Here is a 21,646-nt window from a genome sequence, read left to right on the forward strand (position 1 = left end):
TACACAGAAATCACTGTAATTCTACACATTAACAATGAACAGAGACACGGAAGTTAAAAATGCATTATCATTACAATTACTTTTTAAAAAGATAAAGACTTAGTTATAAATGCAACAAAATATATGCAAACTTGCACCCTGAAAACGATACAGTACCAATGAAAGATATCAAAGAAGATCTTTAAAAAATAGAGAGTTATACCATGTTCATTGATTTTAAGAGTCAGCATACTCAACTATGTCAATTCTTCCCAAAATGATATACAGATTTAACACAATACCTATCAAAATTTTATCAAGATGTTTTGTAATGTAAACAAGACTATCCTAAAATTTAAATTGAAAAGCAAAAGAACTAGAATTGCTAAAACAATTTTTAAAAGACTAATAAAGTGGTCATTCTAATTTATGACTTATTATATAGCTACAGTACTCCACTATGTGGTATTGGTGCTAATCACATTGATGTGACACATAGATCAATGCAACAGAGCAAAGAATCCAGAAACTGTCCCACACAAATATGTTCAACTGCTTTTTGGCAAAAGTACAAAAGCAATTCAATGGCAGAAAGCCTTCTCAACAGCACCCACAGACAATAAAAAGATGAACCTCAACCAAAGACTCACACTTTTACAAAAATTAACTGAAATAATCATGGACTTAAATATAAAATGTAAAACTATAAAATCTTAAGAAAGAAAGGAGAAAATTTTTGGAATCTAGAACTAGGCAAATTGTTCTCGAATTTAACACCAAAACCATTGTCTATAAAAGGAAAAATTGCTAAGTTAGACTTACTCAAAATTAAAAATTTGCTTTCTAAAAGATCCTGTTAACTGGTTAAAAGACAAACTATAGACTGGGAGAAAATGTCTGCAAACCACATAGTTGACAGGAGACTAGTATCTAGAATATATTTTAAAAACTCTTATTAAAATTCAACGGTGAAGAAGCAATAAAATTAGATCATTGACACAAAAAAAACGAAAAGACATTTCATTCAGTAGACATGCTATATTCACTGAAGAGGATATAGCAAATAAGCACACAAAAGCTATTCAGCATTATTAACCATCCAGGAAATCCAAATATAAAGCATAATTATTTATTATCACACACCTATCAGAATGGCAAAAATAAAAAACTGGGACAAAACCAAATGCCAGTGAGGAGTCAGAGAAACTAGAATATTCATATATTCATTGCTAGTGAGAATGTAAAATAGAACAACCATTCTGGAAAAGTTTGTCAGTTCCTTGAAAAATAAGCGTGCAACTATCATTTGAAACAGCATTTACTCTCCTGGGCATTTATCTCAGATAAATAAACTATATTCACAAAAAGACTTACTTATGAAATTTTTTTTGTAATAGTCCAAATCTGGAAACAGATGTCCTTCTGGGTGAACGGTTAAACAAACTGTGGTACAACCTATATGATGGAATACTACTCAGCAATACAAAAGAAAATGAAGAAAATGCTGTCAATACACACAACAACTTGTATGGCTCTAAAGGGCACCATGCAGAGTGAAAAAACGTCAATCTCAAAACGTCAGATGCTGTATGGTTCCATTTCTACAACATTTTGAAATGATAAAAATTATAGAAATGGAAACGGTGAGTACAGGAGGAAAGTGGGTGTGGCTACAAAAGAGTAACATGAGGGATTGTTGTGGTGATAGAATTGTTCTGTGTCTTGGCTGTGTCAACATCAGTATCCTGGATGTGATATTGTGCTATGGTTTGCAAAATGCCTGATAGGGTTTGGATCTGTATCCCTGCCCAAATCTCATGTCAAATTGCAATCCCCAATGTTGGAGGAGGGGTGTGGTGGGAGGTGATTGGATCATGGGGGCTGATTTCTCCCTTGCTGTTCTCACAACAGTGAGTGAGTGTTCTCACAAGATTTGGTTGTTTAAAAGTATGTAGCACCTCCTGCTTCACTCTCTTCCTCCTACTCCGGCCACACAGGACGTCCCTACTTCCCCTTTACCTTCGCCATGACTGTAAGTTTCCTGCGGCCTCCTCAGCCGTGCTTCCCGTACAGTCTGTAGAGCCATGACTCAATTAAATCTCTTTTCTTTATATATTAACCAGTCTCAAGTGGTTCTTTATAGCAATGTGAGAACAGACTAACACAATGTCACTATTAGGAGTAATGTGAAAGAGAGTACATGGGACCTCTATGTATTATTTCTTACAACTGAATGTAAGTTATCTCCAAATAAAAAGTGTAATTAAAACAAAACAATGTTCAAGCAACAACAATAAAGGATGAAAATGATAAATGAAGTATTTGGGGGTCTTCAGATCACCACTATGTCTTGAGATTTGCTAGATGGACTCACAGGACTCAGCATATAGTTATACTCACAGCTAAAGTTTATTACAGTGGGTAGTAAGGACACACAGCCATGTTACAAAGAAAAAGACAGAGGACGGTTGGGCACAATGGCTCATGCCTGTAATTCCAGCACTTTCGGAGGCTGAGGTGGGTAGATCATGAGGTCAGGAGTTCAAGACCAGCCTGGCCAAGATGGTGAAACCCTGTCTCTACTAAAAGAAATACAAAAATTAGCCAGGCATGGTGGCAGGCACCTGTAATCCCAGCTACTCAGGAGGCTATGGCAGATAATTGCTTTAACCCAGGAAGCAGAGGTTGCAGTGAGCCAAGATCGCACCACTGCACTCCAGCCTGGGTAACAGAGCAAGGCTTCCTCTCTCAAAAAAAAAAAAAGAAAAAGAAAAAGAAAACACGTCTAAAGGAATCCATATGCAGGCTTCCTTATGCTTTGTCCCTCCCATAACAAAGAAAATGCAGCAATACTTGTGCAGTGTTTCAAAATGCAGCAATACATGTGCAGTGTTTCTACCCAGGGAAGCCCAAGAGAGACGCAGCACTCAAAGCTTTTACTGGGGGCGAGTCATGTTGGCACTCTCTGCCTAACACATAGCAAAATCCAGACTCCCAGAAGGAAATCAGATGTTCAGCACAAACCGCATTGTTTGCACACTGAGCTACCCTTATCAGTGAGGGAATGGTGGGGATACACTGAAATCCAAGTTCCGAGATCCCAGTCAAGAGTCAGCCTTGCCATAGGCCTTTCTAAGAATGGCAACCTAGGTCTACTATGATAACTCTTCACTGCACACTATGCAGACACTAACCAAAAGAAAACTAGAGGGCTATTTTAATCAAACAAAGTAGATTTACAAATAAGGAATATTATCAGGGATAAATAGGGCATGACATAATGATGAAGGGTTTCATTCTCAAAAATAAGAATCTTACCTGTGTATGCAATAAGTAACAGAACTTCAAAATATATGAGTGAAAGCTTATATGACTGAAATAGAAATAACCAACCTCACAATTATAGTTGAACTCCTCAACAGCCTTCTCCAAGTAATTAACAGAACAAGTAGACAGAAAACCACTAAGGATATAAAAGTTCTGAACAACACTCTAGGCCAAATTTGACCTAATTGACACAGAATGCACATTCTTCTTAAATTTACATGGGACATTCACCAAAATTCACTACATTCTTGGACATAAAATAACCTTAACAGAATTAAAAGAATAGAAATTGTACTAAGTACAGGCTCAAGCTATAAAGGAATGAAACTAGAAATCAGTAACAGATATTTGGAAAATATCTAAATATATGGACATTAAGCAATACACTACTAAAAGAGAGAAAGCCTCGAGGAAAGTTTTAGAAATATTTTTAAGCTGAATGAAAATTAAAGCACAGAATATCATGTTTTGCAGGATGCAGCTAAGGCAGTGCTTAGATGGAAATGCGTAACATTAAATGCTTACATTGGAAAAGAATGAAGATCGCACATTAGCAATCTAAGGTTCCACCTGAAGAAGAGCAAATTAGACCCAAAGCAAAAAGAAAGAAGGAAATCATACAGTTAAGAGCAAAAATCAATAAGGTGGAAAGTGGGAAAAAAATAGAGAAAAATCAATAAAATTCCAAACCGGATTTTAGAGGGAAAAAAGCAGTAAAAGTGATACACTTCTAGTCAGACTGCCCAATTAAGAAAAAGAGAAAAAGACAAAAATCAGTGGTTTAGGGAAGTAAAAAGGAGATACCACTACTGCTCCTCTAGTTATTAAAATGATAATGAAGAAATATTAGTATCAACTTCATGTTAATAAATTTGAAATCTTGGATGAAATGAATCAATTCTTTGAAAGACACAGGCCACCAAAACTCACTCAAGAAGACATAGCTACCCTGAATAGCCATATACCTATGAAGGAAATTAAAATTGTAGTTAAAATCCTCCAAAACAGAAAACTCCAGGCTGATATGGTTTACCGGCAAATTCTATGAAATATTTAAGGAGGAAATTATACAAATTTCTATACAACCTCTACCAGAAAACAGAAAAGGAAAACATTTTCAAACCTATTTGATGAAGCCAGCATTATCCTAATACAAAGACCAAGCAAAGATATTAGAAAAGTTTAATTTCAATGAAGTTCAACTTATTAATGTTTTATCTGATAGGTTGCGCTTTCAGTGTTGTTTCTGAAAATCTTTTGCCTAACCCAAGTTTACAAAGACCTTATCCTAGATTTCCTTTAGAAGTTTGGATGTTAACACAAAATGTGCAAGATGATATTTGTAAAGCACATAACTGATTTGTTTCCAGAATATATTAAATACTTTCAACACGCAAGAAAAAAAAAACGTCAAATTTAAAAAATAGACAAAAGGTCTGAACAGATACTTCATCAAGTCAATGACAAATAAGCATATGACAAGTGCCCAAAGTCACCAGTCATTAAGCAAGTGCTAATCAAGACCACAGTGATATGCCACTGCACATATATTAGAATGTCCAAAATTATAAAGACATCTATATCACGTGCTGGCAAGGATGTGGAGCCATTGGGACTCCCATACAATCATTAGTTTGATACCAAATTTTTCAGCGCTAGAGATAATTGGCGTTTGCTTTTGTTTGTTTGTTTGCTTTTTATTTTTTATTTTGAAAGAATCTTTGCAACAGAAGAGTTGAAAAGATAAAGTTTCCTGTTCCCTTCCCCCATTTTCCCTCGTGTTCGCACCTTACATAAATACAGTAAATTGACAAAACTAATAAATTAACAATGGTATGACATTATTAACTAAATTATAAACATTATTCACATATCACTAATTTTCCCCTCATGTCTATTTTGTATTTTGGCTCCAACCCTGGGTCCCACGTTGTACCTAGATGTCTTGTCTTCATGAGCTCCTTGCGCCTGCCACAGTGCTTCAGTCTTCCATTGTCTTGCATGATCTTGACACTTTTGAAGAACCCTAGTCAGGTGTTTTGTAGAAAGTTTTCAACTTGGTTTTGTCTGATGATGTCTAATGTTTAGATTGAGAGGTGCTGCGCCCCACTCAGTGCCTCCTATCAGGGATAAACGATGTTGATGTAACACTTAGGTAAGATGGCATCTTCCAGGTTCTTCACTATGAAATTTTTATTTCCTCTTTTGCAATTAATAAGGTTTGAGGTTTTCCCTCATCTCTCCACTTTGGCACTATATGTCCCCTTTGGATCTGAGGTCTTTGTTTATTTCTTTTCATTCCAGAAAATATGTATGTATTATTTCTCTCAAAAGTTTCTGTTTTCTACTTTTATTTCTTATATCCTTTGATCTCCTCCACATTGCTGGTTTTTGTAGACTCTAATTGAAGGATTTGCACTCTTCTGCTTCTCTTTTCCATCTCTTTTAGCTTTTTGTTTATTTTTTTCTATCATGTTCCTCAGAAATGTCTAAAAGCTGGTGTTCCAGATTATGAATTAATTCCTCAGCTATATCCATTTTGTTAAATAACCCATCTTTATTCAACTATTATACATTTCACATACAAATGTTTACTTTTTTTATTTTATGTTTTCTTATTCTTGTTTTATGGTTTCTTTTTTTTCATTTAGTGTGTTTATTGGGCTTGTTTTAAACTCTTGGTCTAGACATTCTAATATTTCTGCTTCTGATGGAATCTGTAATGCACTATCCCACTTTTCTTTTGAAATAGCTGTACCACTCAAATGTCTCATTACATTTGCTAGTAAGCCCCTTTTCCCTAGCACTGTCAGCTACTCTGTCAGACAATGAAAGCCAGGACCTGAGTCAATATTAGCCTAATTCGCTCAGATGAACAGACCCTAGTTGGGAGAACTTCAGGTACCAGAGAATGGCAGCCAATCATCCTCCACTCCACAAAGCAGCTACCTAGTTCAAGACTTTACTTTTCATCCATCCAGAAAGTGCAGTAAAACAAGACACTTAGATACACGGGGGGTAGAGAAGTGGGGGTAGAAAGGGGGTTAGATGAAAAGAGGTATGTATGTGAGTTCTCACTTACTTTTGTCAGTTCCTAACCAGCACAGGACCTTTGTCCTGCAACCAATTTTTCCTGGGGAACACCTGAACCAGAACTTGAGTTGCCATAGGTATGAGGGCAGGCTTTGCACTTTCTAAAGTAATGATGGAGGGAAAGCAAAACCAACCCCATAGGTTCTCATCTTCCATCACTGTGCCTGACTTGGTCTGCCCCAAGTCTACTTTCCCCACCCACGAGCTCAAAAATCCTCTATAACCCCAGGAATTTTCTCATAGCTTTCCATTTAAGTTTCTGTTTTTGCTCTAGAGCAAGTGCCTCAACCTCAGCACCACGGACATTTGGAGACAGATAATTATTTGTTGTGTGGGGGCTGTGCTGTGCCTTGTAGGGTCCCTGCGGCAACCCTGGCCTCTCCCCACTCAATGCAAGTAGCAGCACTGTCCCAGCTGGGACCACCAAAATGTCTCCATATATTGTCAGATGTCCCCTGGTGAGGGGTCATTTTTGGATGAGAACCACTGTGATCTTGGGGCCGTGGGCTTGCACTCATGCTAGTAATGGCGTTTTGGTAGGAGTCACCAAAGAGCAGTCTCTCCTATATAACTGCACATGATAGGTGCTCGATAAGTATCGCTTCTCTTCCTTCTCTGCCCCTCCCTGACAAAGCAAAAAGGTAAAAACAAAAATTGGGCCTTAAACCAGACCTACAATGGTGCTGGAGACGACTGAGGAGAAACTACAGGGGAGGTTACTGGGCATGCCTTTGAGGACATGCGGCCCTCCATTGAGGGCAGGGGACGTCTCTGCCTGCTGATGGCATAGAGTCCACTAGTCACTGCCAGGCAAACTTCCCTGCCTCCTAAGACCTGTGCAGTCACCAGAGCCAAGAAATCCACACTGGACAGCTTAAGGCATCAGCTGATGAGCTGCCTCATCTGGGCAATGCATGGGCTTTAGCTCCCCTGCATTTAATTGGTATTAAAGATTAAAAAGCAAATTACCAAAGCAATCACACCGAATCCACTTGTCTATCTCTCGCTACGGCTCCCAAGCAGTTTGATATTTACTGTCAGCTGGCATTTAATTACTCAGCCAGATTTGGAGGCCATAATTGACAGAATGCTGAAAACTAATGCTTTAAAAGGACGCTTTCCACATGCAAGAACACTTGGGCTCAGAGGTGACGCCGTCTCCCTGTTCCAAGGATCAGAGAGACAGACACCGGAACAGATTGGCTGCTTCTCCCTGCACTCCTCCCTACTGTTCTCTAGTTGATTTAGGTCTGCGAGCCTGCTGGAGTCAGTGGGGAAAAGCAAATGAGACATTGAGACATGAAACATTTCCCCTTTCTAGCCACAAATCCACCCTAGTCCCAATTCTACAGAAAACTCCCATAGCCTAGAGAGGGTCCTGCCTCCAAGGCAGAACTATGAAGCCAACAGAGCCACTGTTGTGCCAAGAATGAAGGAAGAAACCCCAGTTAAAGGCACAGTGGGAGGAACATCCGGGTACCGCTGACTATGTAATTACATATTTCTGAAGCGTCACTGCACATTGCAAAAATCTCCACCTCACCCTTGCTGTCCATGTCTCTTGTCACTGAACGTTGTTCTGACTTCCTAATCCTGCATCAATTATGTCATGCACTATTGAATAATTTAGACACTAAAACTAGACTGGACTCAGCAGCATACATTACAGAAAAGGGGGCAATGCTGTTCCACAGAAATATGGAAAAGGTAGTAATCCGTCAGTCATTTCTCACCCTGATCTGTCAATGTTGCCGTCCATAACAACTGGGCTCCATGCTACACTGAAAATACAGAGATCCTAATACAAAGAGAGGAGCTGATAGCACACTTGTCCTCAGCTGTTGTTTATGGACGTTTATTTTTAAATAAATAATTCCAAAACTCTTACAAATGGCATGTTTTCAAAAAGGATTAAAAAAATTTTTCCCAATATTCCTACATTTCAACTAGCAAATCATCAAGATCAAGTATCAATACGAGGAAAAACGCCTTTGTTTTCTGGTTTGTTTCTTTTCTCAAGCATTTAGGCTTAAGGGAAAGGGGGCATTTTTTAAAGAGGGGTAGAAGGAGAAGAGCTGGAGGAAAGCCTGACTTTGATGGAATGATTGTTGGAAACCTGGGCTCCCCCACATGGGTTTGTCCTGGTCTCAGCCAGCTGTTCACTGCATGTCTGGTCTTTCCTCTTCCTCAGAAGGAAATGGAAGTTCTATTTGAATCTGTGCAAGGCCAAAGTCTCCAAGCCTTGACAAAATCACAGTTAGGAATTTTACAAAGCAGACTTCCATACAAATGCACCGGGCTTTCCGTGGAGAGATCGACAGACGGGGGCTATTTTGGATGTCCCACTTAAAGCCGCGGGGGTGCCCTGCGCAGAGAGCGGGCGCTGCTGGGCTCAGGGCTAGGGCGCAGCTGCAGGCGCGCCTGGGCAGGACCACGCAGAGCAGATGCTCGCGCTGCAGCGCAAGTTGGGGAGTATTAGGTGCCTGGATTTATTCCAGCAGCCCTGTGACTGCACAAAGCCAAGGTGCTCCCTGGCTCTGGCCTGCCGCATACATCTCTCCCCAGAGCGCTGTCGCCCCAGAAACTTCATGGACCATGGCCTCGCTGCCATCAGTCCTGGGAGGATTCATGGAGCGTGTATCTACCCGGCTGACTGCCTATTTTAAGAAATTAATAAAAGAGCAAGTACCAACTATTCCTTCAAAATCTCTGTCACCACACATCTGCTCATAGGAGGTGATGGCATGAACCCTGCTCCACTCCCAGCAGCCTGTGGTCTTCACCCTTAGATGTTTCAGCTTGGGGTAGGGAAGCTCTGCCCCGCCCCCTTCCTATTCACACATTGTTTCCAGGTCATCTTCATTCTCTTTTCCTTGCTACCAAACTGGCAGGCTCAATGCTCAAGCCCCCAGGAATTTCAGATCTCAACAGAGAATATCCACTTTAAAAGAAAATACATCTATCTAAAAAAATGTAGAAACCAGAAATTTTATTTTTCAAAAATTAAACAAAAATACCTACAATCTTCATCAGTACTTACATTTTGATGCATTTCCTTCCAACATTTTCTAAAATAAAATTTATTTTTTTGCACGACTAGGATTATATATTTATTTTTATACCCTGCACTTTTTAAATTTTTGCAAACATTTTCCCATTGAAAAGTGTTCAAAAGCTCCATTTAAAATGGAAACCTAACACTCCTGTAGCAGGGAGGCACCCTCACTTACTTAACAGTCCTTGAATTGTTGGGTATTTAAGTGTTTCCATTTTTTCACGATGAATAACTTGGAATGAACATCTTCGGATATACATCTCTGACCCTACCATTGATTACATTCTCAGGTTTCTAAAAGTGGAATTATTGAGTCAAAAGATATGAACATGTTAAAGCTCTTAAAATAAATTGCAAAATTTACATCCAGAGAGGTTGCTTCAATTTGTACTCCCACCAACCTGTATTAACTTCATTTTTTAAAATCTTTAATAATCTCATAGCCCCAAAATTGTATGTAGTCAAAGTTATTGATCCAGTCCTCTGTGATTCTTTTTAACATTCCAATGCTAAGAATAACCATCCTCATTCGGAAGGCGGAAAAACAGCCATCTAAATATCTTCTAGTTTTTTACAAGATTTACTCTCTTACATTTAACTCAGTAATCTATGTGAAATTAGTGCATGTATAAAGAGAGGATCTCTTTGGTGGCACAAGCCCCCTCTCCCCATTCCTCCAAGCTTCCATGTAGAGGGCTGTCTTCCTTATTTGTTTTTTACACGAGACAAGCAACTTACCTGATTGTGCATGAGAGAGAATGCTAGGCTCTTCCTCTTTCCTCTTTGTCTCTGCACTCCCACCAGGAGTCCCATCTAGTCTGCCCCTCTGCCCTTGGCTTTGAGGGTTGGTCCCATGGGAAGACCTGAAGTGTTTAGTGCTGCCAGGGACTCCTTCTGGGCAAGTCTCTCTGGCCCAGGTGCAAAGCATTAGCGAGTTGGTTTTCTAACACATCTAGACCCACATTCTCTACCCAGTCTCTGCAAGTAATCAGTGTAATATATTGACCTCTGTCTTTCTGACTTAATCTCTCAACTCATTTTAAACATGGGCAGTGTAGAGAAGGTTATTTATCAAATCCCCTAACATCTAAACAATTTACAATGATTATTTTAAAATAACTAGGCAATATTTCTAACTAAATAATAGATCCCTTCCTCACCAATCCGTGAGTCTTCCTTTACTGCATATCATTGAATATTTATATACTTAAGTCTAGGCTATTCAGTCTTTTCTATATTCTATTGATAATACCAACTTATTCTCTTCCATACAGTATTTTACAGTGTCATACAGTTTCTATAGTACTGTCATACAGTGTCTATAGTATTGTATGGAACACAGTAAATCACTTATGACACTGATTCATTAGCCAGTATCATAGAGATTTATACTGTGTTCTATTATTTGTGTTTTAACAGATGCAATGATGATGTTATTCATTTGAATTGTCTGAGAGTAGCCCTGATGACAGTGATTTCCAAACTTTGGTGCACATCAGAATCATCTGGGAAGCTTGTAAAAACTAGGATGCTTAGGTTGCCCATTATACCACCAATGAAATCAGAATGTCTGGAGACTTTTTTTAATGTCTAGGTGATTCCAATGTGCAGCAAAATTTAGGAGTGACTGCCTTAAAAGAAGACATGTGTGTGCAGCCAGGAGACCAGGAACCAAGGGTTTTCTGCCAACTTCTCAACTGCCCTCACTTGCAGTCTTCACTTGCAGAAGATGAATATGTTAGTACCTGGTCATGGCCTTGCACACTGGAAAGAGTTTCCATTAATGAAAGAATGTCTTTTCAATAGTTTGTACTCCCCAAAAGAAACATGCAGAATTATCTTTAGTCATGAACTTTACTAGCAATAAAAAGTATACTCACATAGAGCCAATCCCTGTTTTTCCAGGGGATTATATGGTAGAGCAGACAATGGATGTGTCAACCAACCATAAACACAGACTGCATCACAAAAGCATGATGCTTAGACCCACAAATTAAGAAGAAACCACTAAATAATTAGAGTATGCATTCATTTTATCCATTCAAAGTATTTTGACAAGGTTGGAAAAAAATTCTTTTTGGTTTAAAACATTTGCAGAGCCTTGAACTTGGGCCAGACTACAGAAAAAATGCCTAGAATTTATATAGCATATTTCTCCTAAGGAGTCATCATTTCCACCCCCAGCCCCAAATGTGCATCTACAGTTTTAGCTTTCTGTGCCTATTAGTGCATCCATGTGGGCCAGAACCACCACAGCTTCCTCAGCCCCCAAAGCCTGGGTTACCTTCTACCTGAATGGTGCCTGCTGGGGCAGAACTTTGACATGATACCCTAACCCCTGCTGAAGGCTGCAGGAGCTTCCTCTACTCTCCAGGACTCTGATATCCAATAAAGGGTTCCTGACCTGGCATTCTTTTCTGAATCCTGCCCTGACTGAACTCCACACTGGGCTCCAGCTTGCAATCACCCACTGTAGTCCAGAAGATGACCTTCGCACTTCCACCTCTGCCCTTTTCATTTCCCAGAACACCAGGCTCCTACCCAATGCTCAGCTCTCAACTTGAGCCTTGCTTCCCACAACGCTGCCACCTGGCTCCCTTTCTCCAGAGTCAGTCTTCTCTCTGTTCCCCAAAAGCCATTAAGCCATGGCAGAGGACATGTAAACTAGATCTGGGACTTGGCTCAATGACCCCCTCCTCCTCTGGAGCTCCTGCCACTCAATTATAGCATTTCCTTTCACATCTTGTGTCCTCAAATAAGACGTTGCTGTCGGGGGTTCTGGATCCCCATAGAGTTCCTTTCCAGCCACCCCCTGCCTAAGTGCAGGTGCACCCCAGAGTGTGGACCACATCCTCCTTCTCACCTTATTCTCAGTCTGTCCCAAGTCAGCCGGTTTACACGCATAGTTCTGCAATTGCCTTGTGACAAAGCCATCGGTCCCCAGTGTTCTCCAGAGCTTCAGGCCTGTATCTTTGCTGACTACCAGAAATCTTCCCCTGAACATTCCAACAGCCTCAGTTTCAAAGTCTCCAAAGCCAAGGGCTCTCACATCCCCAGGTCTTCTGGTGGCACTCTTGTCTCTTCTAAGGACTCTACTTAGATCCTTCAACCATGGTCAGAGCAAGGTATTATAGTAGTAATCATAACAGCAGCACCCAGTGACAATCACGTTTATTGAGCACTTAGTAATCATAACAGCGGCACCCAGTGACAATCACGTTTATTGAGCACTTCCTCCAGGAGTGACATCTTGCTGGGTTGGTGCAGCCACCCTTCCAGGCATGGAGCATCATCTCCATTTTGCAGCTGAAGTTTAGGGAGGATAAGTATGTTCCTCCAAGTTACATGGCTAATATGTAGACTCTAGTCCAGACTCCCAGAGCCCTCTCTGTGCCAGGTGCTGGGCTCCTGTTACTCTCCCAGTACCTGTGAGGAGGGTGTGGGCCCTGCGAACCACTCCCCGACATGCATCCCCCTCAGATGACCTAAGCCAACCAACCAGGTCTCTCCCTCTGCAGCGTTGAGTTCAGGGATGGACTGTGGTTATGGGTTGAACTGTGTCTTCCTCCAAAAAGATATGTTGAAGCCCTAACACCCAATACCACGGAATGTGACCTTCATTGGAGACAGGGTCTTTGCAGAGGTTAATCAAGTTAAAATGAGGTAATTAGGATATGCCGTAATCCCATATGACTGGTTGCCGAATAAAAAGGGGAAATTTGGACACAGAGCTTCACAGGGAGAGGGTCTTGTGAAGATGGGGGTCAGGGTGTGGGGGGAGGGCAAGGGGCAGGTAAGCCACACACCCCAAGGAACCACCGGAAGCCAGGAGAAACCCTTCCCTAGCGTTGCCTGAGGGAAGGGGGCCCAGCCAGCACCTTGATCCCACACTTCCAGTCTCTGGAGCTGTGGGGCAGTGGAAGTCTCTGGTTCTGAGTTGCAGAGTCTGCGCTCTCTGTTAGAGCAGCAATAGGAAACCAACACAGCCATCTCCTCCAGCCCGGGGGTGACACTCCAGAGGAGCACAGCTCAGGGATTCTGAGAACAGAGGCTGCTCCCCTTGTCCTGTTGGTCGTAAAAAAAAAAAGAAAGAAAAGGAGCACGTTGCCACCAGTTGATGCTGCTGACCTCCTTGCAAACATGAGGGGAGGCCACACATGGAGGGGGAAGGTCCAAGAGGTGGCCAGGCAGCGGACAAGGTCTCCTGACCACCTGCCAAAGAGCCTGCCCTAGCTCAAAGCTTCTGCCTCCTCTGACTTCAGGGGTCCTTGCTGCTCAGTTTAGCTGTACTTGCAGCAAGCATCACACCCCCATTTTTCAGAGGCTTAGAGAGGCAAAGTGTCCCACCCAAGAGCCCGCAATTCATAGGTGGCAGAGGTGGGACTGAACGAAGTCCGCCCAACCTTGAATGCAGTGCTCCCACCCACGAAGGATGTCACGACAGCGACACCCAGTGTCCCAGGCTGCTTCTGGCAGTAGCGGATCTTGTTTGTGTCTGCCTCTTTACCATACCTTTCCTATTTTAGTCCACTCCTAGCTCCTTCCAATAACCTTGATTTAATGTAAATATATCGTTCTCCTTTTTAATCCTTGGCACTTTCCTTCAAACACAGACCACTGGCCTTCTGGGTCTACTCACCTCTGGCCACTCAGGGGCCCCAGTGGCCTTAGGCAAGCCCTGACCCATTCCCCATCCACAGGGTCTCACAGCGGCTGTGCCGCTCCGTCCACCTCTGCCAGGCTGGCTCCCTACCACACGTACCCCTGGAAAAGAAAGAGAAACTTCCTCTGCACCCCTGCTGCCCTGGGCTCTATGCATCATTACTCTTGTGTTTGTTCCCACAGCAGACTGTCACCGCCTGGAACATAAGCACTTTGTGGGCTTCCAATCTTCTCATTCTGACTTGGATGACAGACCACTGGGAAATTAAGGCAATATCTCACGGCTTTGCCATATTATACTTTTCGACTCATTCAACAAATATTTGAACACCTGCTACCGTGACTAATGCACTGCATTACTGAGAGCTATGAGATTAATTAAGTAATGAGAGTCCCTGTCCACACTGAGCTGACTGCACAGAGAATAGAGACCAAAAAATATAATAATAATGAGAGAGAGAGAGAGAGAGAGAGAGAGAGAGAGAGAGAGAGAGGTGAATACAGGCTTATTTAAGGGAAGAGAAATGGTTCCATGTGTTTGGTGTATGGAGCTGTAAAAGATAAAACTGGAGACATGAGTAAAATCAGGCCCTGGATGCCTTATAAGTATGTTAACTGCTGAAGACTGATTACCTAGTATGTAATAAGTATTAAACCCCTTCATGTTTTAAGGGTTACTATTCACGCTAACACACCCATGTATAGAGTTTTGTTTCACCATCAGAAGGGGAATTAGCAGCCCAAAAGATACTGGGTGGTAGTGAAACCAGGTAACGAGCAGGTGCTGGCTAGGAAGTCGGGGTTCTGCCTCCTTCCCCACCCCAGTCCTTTTTCTGAGAGTCTGCCTGCACTGCTGTTCCAGGGGGAAAGATAAAAATCTTACTCTGCAAGAGCTGTTTCCTATCAGTTTTGCTGGGCTCGGCCCTAGCCCTGCTGAGCTGCAGGGCACTGGGCTATAAGAGCTGTGCTGGAAGTGACTCCTTTGATGTTTTCAAAGGTCAGAGCACATCTCTCCCCTTTTGGAGTGTCACTCAGCTCTAGGCAGACGATGGTTCAGCGGTGGGGAGAGCCAATTAGAGCCAATTATAACCTAACTAACCTCCCATGACACCAAAACTCCTTGTAGAATTTGCCAGCTTCTTGCAAAAAATAATGTACATCTAGGCCTAACTCCCGTGTGGAATGTGCCCCAGCTCCAGTCATCACTGAAGGTTCAGTCGTTTTCCACTGTGACTGCATCAGAGTGTTCATCGCCGACGCTGAGATTCCACGCCCCGATGGTCCAGTGTAGGGACTGAGATATGGGTCCCAGCATCAGTTAAAAACATCCCCAGGTTCGAAAAATAGTGATGTATCCGAATTCTCCCAAAAACACAGCTGGGCTTCTCTGAAACCCAACTGTTTTCTCTCCTTTCCCATTATACACACGTTTTTCTGCATTAGTTGGCATCTGCATTTATAAACATTGGGTCCTTATTTCATATTTTGTGATTGTTCATTCTAATTATATTAACTATTTCAGGTATGTCCCTCATATATCTGTACTTGCATCTGATTTTATTTTTTTTCTAACCGAATATATTTCAGGTATCTTGAACTACACAAGTGAAGGAGTAAAATTCGTTGTAAACTTTTTTCCAAAATAGTTGTGAAAACTATTTTTATTCAGTGAACAGGAAACCGAATCCATAGCATCTAGAAATAAATGTGCATCTTTGACAACTATAGCCATATACTTGATACAAGTGTGTATGTTTTCCTGTATTTATAAGCATATATCCAAATTTATCACACACACACACACACACACACCTCCCATAGCACAAAGTCTTGTAGCCAACCTCCAATAGGGAGTAATTCTTGAAGCAAAAAAGTGAATGAATATACACATGAATAGATGCACAGATGCTGAAAGTACAAGATAAGTAACTTATATTCACTTAAATATGGATATATAGCTTATATGTAAATACAACCTTATTTCCAGTTGGCATCTGAAAATAACAGGACATCTGTTATAAATTCCAAATTTTTATTCAGTCTATGTAAATTACTGACGTATTCATAGAGCAGGATATGACTTTTTATTTTTAAATGTTAACATATTATATTGATGCTTTTAATAGTGATTAAAACAAAACTTCATTACATTGTTATTATTACGGGGGTATGTTCAAGATAACCCTTAAAATATAAGGGGATTTATTAGACTCCATGATGAGAAATGAAAAGAAATAGTAATTTCCAGAATAAATCAGGTTTCAGATGATGAGTAATGCCAAATAGCAGCAGACACAATTGAGTCCAACAATTTTCAAAGCTTTCGATGTGTTTTGTAGCAGCAGAACTCTTTCTTGTCATAAAATCTTGAGCAGAAAACCAGTACCCTCTCCAGAGCAGCAGCCCAGTTTAAAGTGAGGCCTCAGAGCCCTCGGCATCAGCTGTCCCGGCTGCGGACAAGCGCAGCTGGGGAACCACGGAGCTAGTCTGGAGACTCTCGGTTCTAGCTGCACATTGAAAAAAATTACCTGGGAGGCTTTTGAGAAGCCCCAGACCCCACCCTAGAGATTCCAACTGAGTTGGGCTGAGGTGGAGACTGTAACGCACAGCCAGAGTTGAGAGCCACTGGCCCGGCACAGCTCCTGCAGCCCAGGAGCAAAGCTGAAGCCCAGGGAGGCAGGACGGGGTGGCAAAAGCACCACTGCAGGGCGGGCTGGGGCCTGCCAGGGCCAGAGCTCGTGCTCCTGAATTATTCCGGTCCAGCGATGACGCTGCGTGCGCTGCAGCCCCTGGGAAATGCTCTGTCTGAGGGGACTGACTGATGGAGGACCCCCTAAGGAGTCTGTCATCACCACAGCAGGGGCAGAGGGGAGCTTCCCATGCTCTCCCAGACGTAGCCGTCCACCTTCTCCCACGAAACACACAGTCATGACTGCAGCAAGCTATCACACGACGTTCTGAGCAGGGAGGAGGGCTAAAGGAAGAACGGCCAGCAAGCCTGGCTTCCACTAAGTTGTCTCTCAGAAGAAAATAAACTCCTGATTGGTTCGGCCAGTAATTTTTATAATAATGACAGGTAAGATTGATCGTTTCATTAAGTGTTTTATACATATCATCTCATTTAGTCCTTGTAACACACCAACGAGAATGAGAGCCCTTTGGACGAGGAAACTTAAAGTCTCAGTTCTTAAAGAAGGTTCATGATTTGCCCAAGGTCATAGAGCTTTAATTGGCTGAGCTGAGAGTTCAACATGGGCCTGATTTGAGAGCCTGTGTTTTTAACCTCCAGAGTATAAAATATAAAATGTAAAACTACTCAGTTGCCTTGATTGTAGGGGCCCTCAACTTGAACTCGAGGTCCTGGGAGGCCATCCGCATCTTCCCTTCGTAAAACCTGGAGTCTCTTTCACATCCAGGAAGCCCATCCTCCAGCTAGAAATCCCTTTGAGCCTCCTTGAGGAAAGTATTGCTATAAACGAGGCACATTAGCTCTTTTTGTGTTGTGTATTTATTTCTTTATTATTTGCTCTCGTTATCTAGAAATCTATATTTTAACCCTAATTGTCTCCCTGCGGTAATGATTAAGGCATGACTCTGAGATTTGCATTGCAAACACCACGAGGCCTTCAACAGGAGCAGATGAATTCTGAACTTGGCATCTAACAGCATTTATTGCTTCATTTTCATGTCTTCCCAGATTCAGTTTGGGCCAAAGTTGTTAATATTTTTTTCAGGTTCAGAAAGGATGGGAGGAGGTAGAATTCAGGTTCATGATTTCAGCCTGCATTGACTCTAGCCAGTAGATCAAAATTGAACTTTTATCAGTGAAACGATATCTTTGAATTAAAAAAAACCTATGGATCAGTGCCTTACATACATTTTACTAGTGGATATTTATAGGACCACCCACAGGGTGTACAATCTCATACAAGCCACTCTATTTAGACAATGGTTATTTGGGAAAAACAAAAGGGGCCCTAGAAAAAGCTATGCGGTAAGTGGGATGCATTTTTATTCCTCCCAAGGGGAGGTGAGAAGCCTTCAATGGATAGCTGCACTTTTTCAGTTCTATTGTCTTAAAAGTTTTATTTATTTTAGAAATAGTTACAACCTAGCCAGGTAAATATATTGCGATAAATTCCATTTAACTTTTTCCCTCACTGGAATAGCCTCATAAAAGACAACAAAAACCTGCAGAAAATTCAATGAGGGAATAAGATTGTCAATACAGTGTGTGTGTATTTGAAAATAAAATGGCACAATCAGGTATAAAGAAGAGTCTTCATTCAAGTTAATAAAAATCAATCTAGAAGAAAGAAAACTGCATTTTGGTGTCTAAGTAATCTTATCTTTTAATAACAATAAAACTTTCCACTTTATAGGGCTTTTTCTTTGGAGTCTCTAAGAGTTTGTCAAGCAAGTGCTAGACTGGGGTTGATGGTGCACCCAGCAGGTAAGAGTCTGTCCCTGACCTCCCCAGTAATGATGGCGAGATCGTATCCCTGAGGCACCTCTGCTACACATACGGTTCCCCACCATCGCCATCCTGAGGCACCTCTGCTCCACATACAGTTCCCCACCATCGCCATCCTGAGGCACCTCTGCTACACATGCAGTTCCCCACCATCGCCATCCTGAGGCACCTCTGCTACACATGCAGTTCCCCACCATCGCCATCCTGAGGCACCTCTGCTCCACATACAGTTCCCCACCATCGCCATCCTGAGGCTCCTCTGCTACACATACAGTTCCCCATCATCGCCATCCTGAGGCACCTCTGCTACACATACAGTTCCCCACCATCGCCATCGCTTAACTCACCAATCAGTAATGTTGACAAACCAGTGTTGTTCCAACTACAAAACCAAATATAATTAAGAGGAAATGGGAATTCTGTAAAAAACCATGTGCATTAGGTACTGTTTTGTTGCAAACAGTGAAATGCACTTAATAAATGGGAGCTATGCCACATGAATAGATGACTCTGAACACCCGAATGAAAAATAATAAATCTGACCTCCAGAGCCAGATAAAACTATTTTCATTTTATTGAACTACCATATTTTTATGTCTCTAAGAAGCCATTGATTGCAAGACATGCCATCAATTTAATAACTCTCCAGGGGGAAAGGAAAGAACAACCACATTGAATATACATATCAATTATAAGAAACATATTGATTTTAGAAATGTTAAAACATGGGGGGGATATGTCTTACAAGTGAGGAAATACAGCAAATATAAATGTATACTCAGTTTAAAGAGTACTTTTATATTTATTATCTAATTTTTACCACAATTTCATAAGGCTGCTATGATTATTCCATTTTACAGATGAAAAAAAGCTCAGCCTCTGAGATGCTGATTAACTTGCTCAGAATCACACAGCTAATAAACCAATACCCTTAACTCTTTGCGTCTGAATTCCATGTTCTTCTCACTACTCCACACTACCTTTCTGTCTTAAAGTAATAGAACCTTTTTATCTAAAATGTTTTTCTGATCACTAATAAAGAAAGACACATTTTTACATGACTGCCCCAATAAATTCTTCACAACTGCTCTTGAAATTTCTTCAGCTAAGATGGTCTTCGCACCACCTATAAATCAAGTTCTCTACTCATTGTTGGTAGTCGGGTTAATAGAGATGCAGCTGTCCCAAAGGATGCACCCTCCAAGAAAAGATACGGGTCACTGGCTGAAAGCTCAGGTGGCCCCTGCAGCAGCTAGCTCACTGCTGTTCGCTTCCTCACTTATTCTGGACACAGCACACCTGCTTTTGCAGATTAAAATTTTGAATCGGCTACATTAACTACCCTTGGTGTGTTGTGAATCTTCTTTCTGAAGATTCGCTAATGAATGTGCAGTGCCCATAAAGCTTTCATTGACTGGTTACACAACCAACTGTCCCCACAGTGTCTTAGTGATGAGAGTGGGAACCTGCAAGTGGCTTTCTCCATTACCTAGATTGCTAGAAATCGATTCAGTGGTGGGAGTCTGGTTATACCTGGTTATGACCCGGAAGCCTCCTGGGAGGTCAGCAGATATAGAGTCAGAGGAGCATTTGCCTAATACAGACATGCCTCATGGTGCGCCATCCAGGGCCTGGGTATGGGATGGCAGTGGGGGACATCTGACATCCTCCATGGTGCATGTGGCCAGCACGGTGGCAGCAGAATGTGTAAACAGAGGAACCAGAGCACATCCGCATCAACACAATCAGTGCCACAACCAGACGGAGAACAGACTAGCCTCAGGAGGGGAAAGGAGGCTTGCTCTCCCCTCTGGCCCACCACTAAGAGCCCTCCAGGCTACTTCACCAACCACAAGTCCCACCTTAGACAAAGCCAGGTGCGCTCCACGATCCCTCCCGCCGCGATCCCTCCCGTCTCGCCCGCAGAGGCGCCGTGCTGGAGGCTATGGAAGTACCAGGGGAGTTTCTGTTTTTGTCCCAGTAAACACCAACAAGTAAGCAGAACTATTTGTTTTGGTTTTTAGTGAAAGACTCCACTGAACTACAAGTTTAGTGGTAACTATTTAAGAGTTTGAATTTTCCATTAGTATTCAGGGGCTGGCTTTGTGCTTCAAGCCTAATGCTCTTACTAAGTCACTTCCTACCATTTAAAGAGGGGGAAGCTATAACTGAGCTTGTGGTATAGGAAAGGCAAAAAAAAATGAGGACAAAGAGAGGAGCCCATGATACATTTGGAATGCAGTGGGGGTTCCAACAGCAACACCAAAGCGACTTTCTACGTAATAATCAGATCCTCTGAGACCAGTAGTCCCTTTGCATGGCCCCAAGAGAAACACACAGAAAACAGAGAGATTTTTAAATGCAAGAGTAAACTTGTTTAACTTCCTCTTTTAATATAATTTGGGGAAAAAATACAAAACAAATTTAAAAAAATGAGTTTGGTCATTAAAAAGCCATAATGGGGTTGGGTGTGGTGGTTCATGCTTGTAATCCCAACACAAGGCAGATGGAGGCCAGGAGATAGAGATGAGCCTGGCCAACATGGTGAAACCTCCTCATCTCTACTAAAAATATAAAAACTAGCTGGGTGTGGTGGTGTGTGCCTGTAATCCCAGCTACTCAGGAGGCTGAGACATGAAAATTGCTGAAACTGAGGTGAGGTTGCAGTGAGCTGAGACCACACCACTGTACTCTAGCCTGGGGGACAAAGTGAGACGCTGTCCAAAAAAAAAAATAAAAACCCACAATGAAATATCACCTCATACCTGTGAGAACAGCTCTTATCAAAAAGAAGAAAGATCAGCAGTGGCAAGCAGGTCAAGAAAAGAAAGTCGTGGCACACTGTTGGTGGGTACAGCCATTAAGGAACACTGCACGGAGGGTCCTCAAAAGGTTAAAAGTAGAACTACCATGCAATCCAGCAATACCATCGCTGGGTCTATACCCAAAGGAAATGAAATCAGTGTGTTGAAGAGATACCTGCCCTCCCATGTTCATTCCAGCACCACTCACAACCACCAAGATAATATGGGAACAACCTAAGTATCCATCGCCAT

At 41.9% G+C, this 21,646-nt stretch overlaps 1 protein-coding gene and 1 long non-coding RNA gene across 5 annotated transcripts in view; one reads left to right on the forward strand and one right to left on the reverse strand.

Moving 5' to 3' along the window:
• The window catches only part of LOC139357669 (uncharacterized), a 35,011-nt gene extending 20,574 nt beyond the window's left edge, over positions 1-14,437 (forward strand). Inside the window, exon 5 of the long non-coding RNA XR_011611288.1 lies at positions 14,300-14,437. This is a non-coding gene — a long non-coding RNA (uncharacterized lncRNA). The remainder of the gene's footprint in view (positions 1-14,299) is intronic.
• Positions 1-21,646, reverse strand: part of LOC105476165 (opioid binding protein/cell adhesion molecule like) — a 1,438,816-nt gene that overhangs the window by 1,377,475 nt on the left and 39,695 nt on the right. The window lies entirely within an intron of this gene.

The sequence above is a fragment of the Macaca nemestrina genome, chromosome 12 (assembly GCF_043159975.1).
Source record: "Macaca nemestrina isolate mMacNem1 chromosome 12, mMacNem.hap1, whole genome shotgun sequence".
NCBI classification, from domain to species: Eukaryota; Metazoa; Chordata; class Mammalia; order Primates; family Cercopithecidae; genus Macaca; species Macaca nemestrina.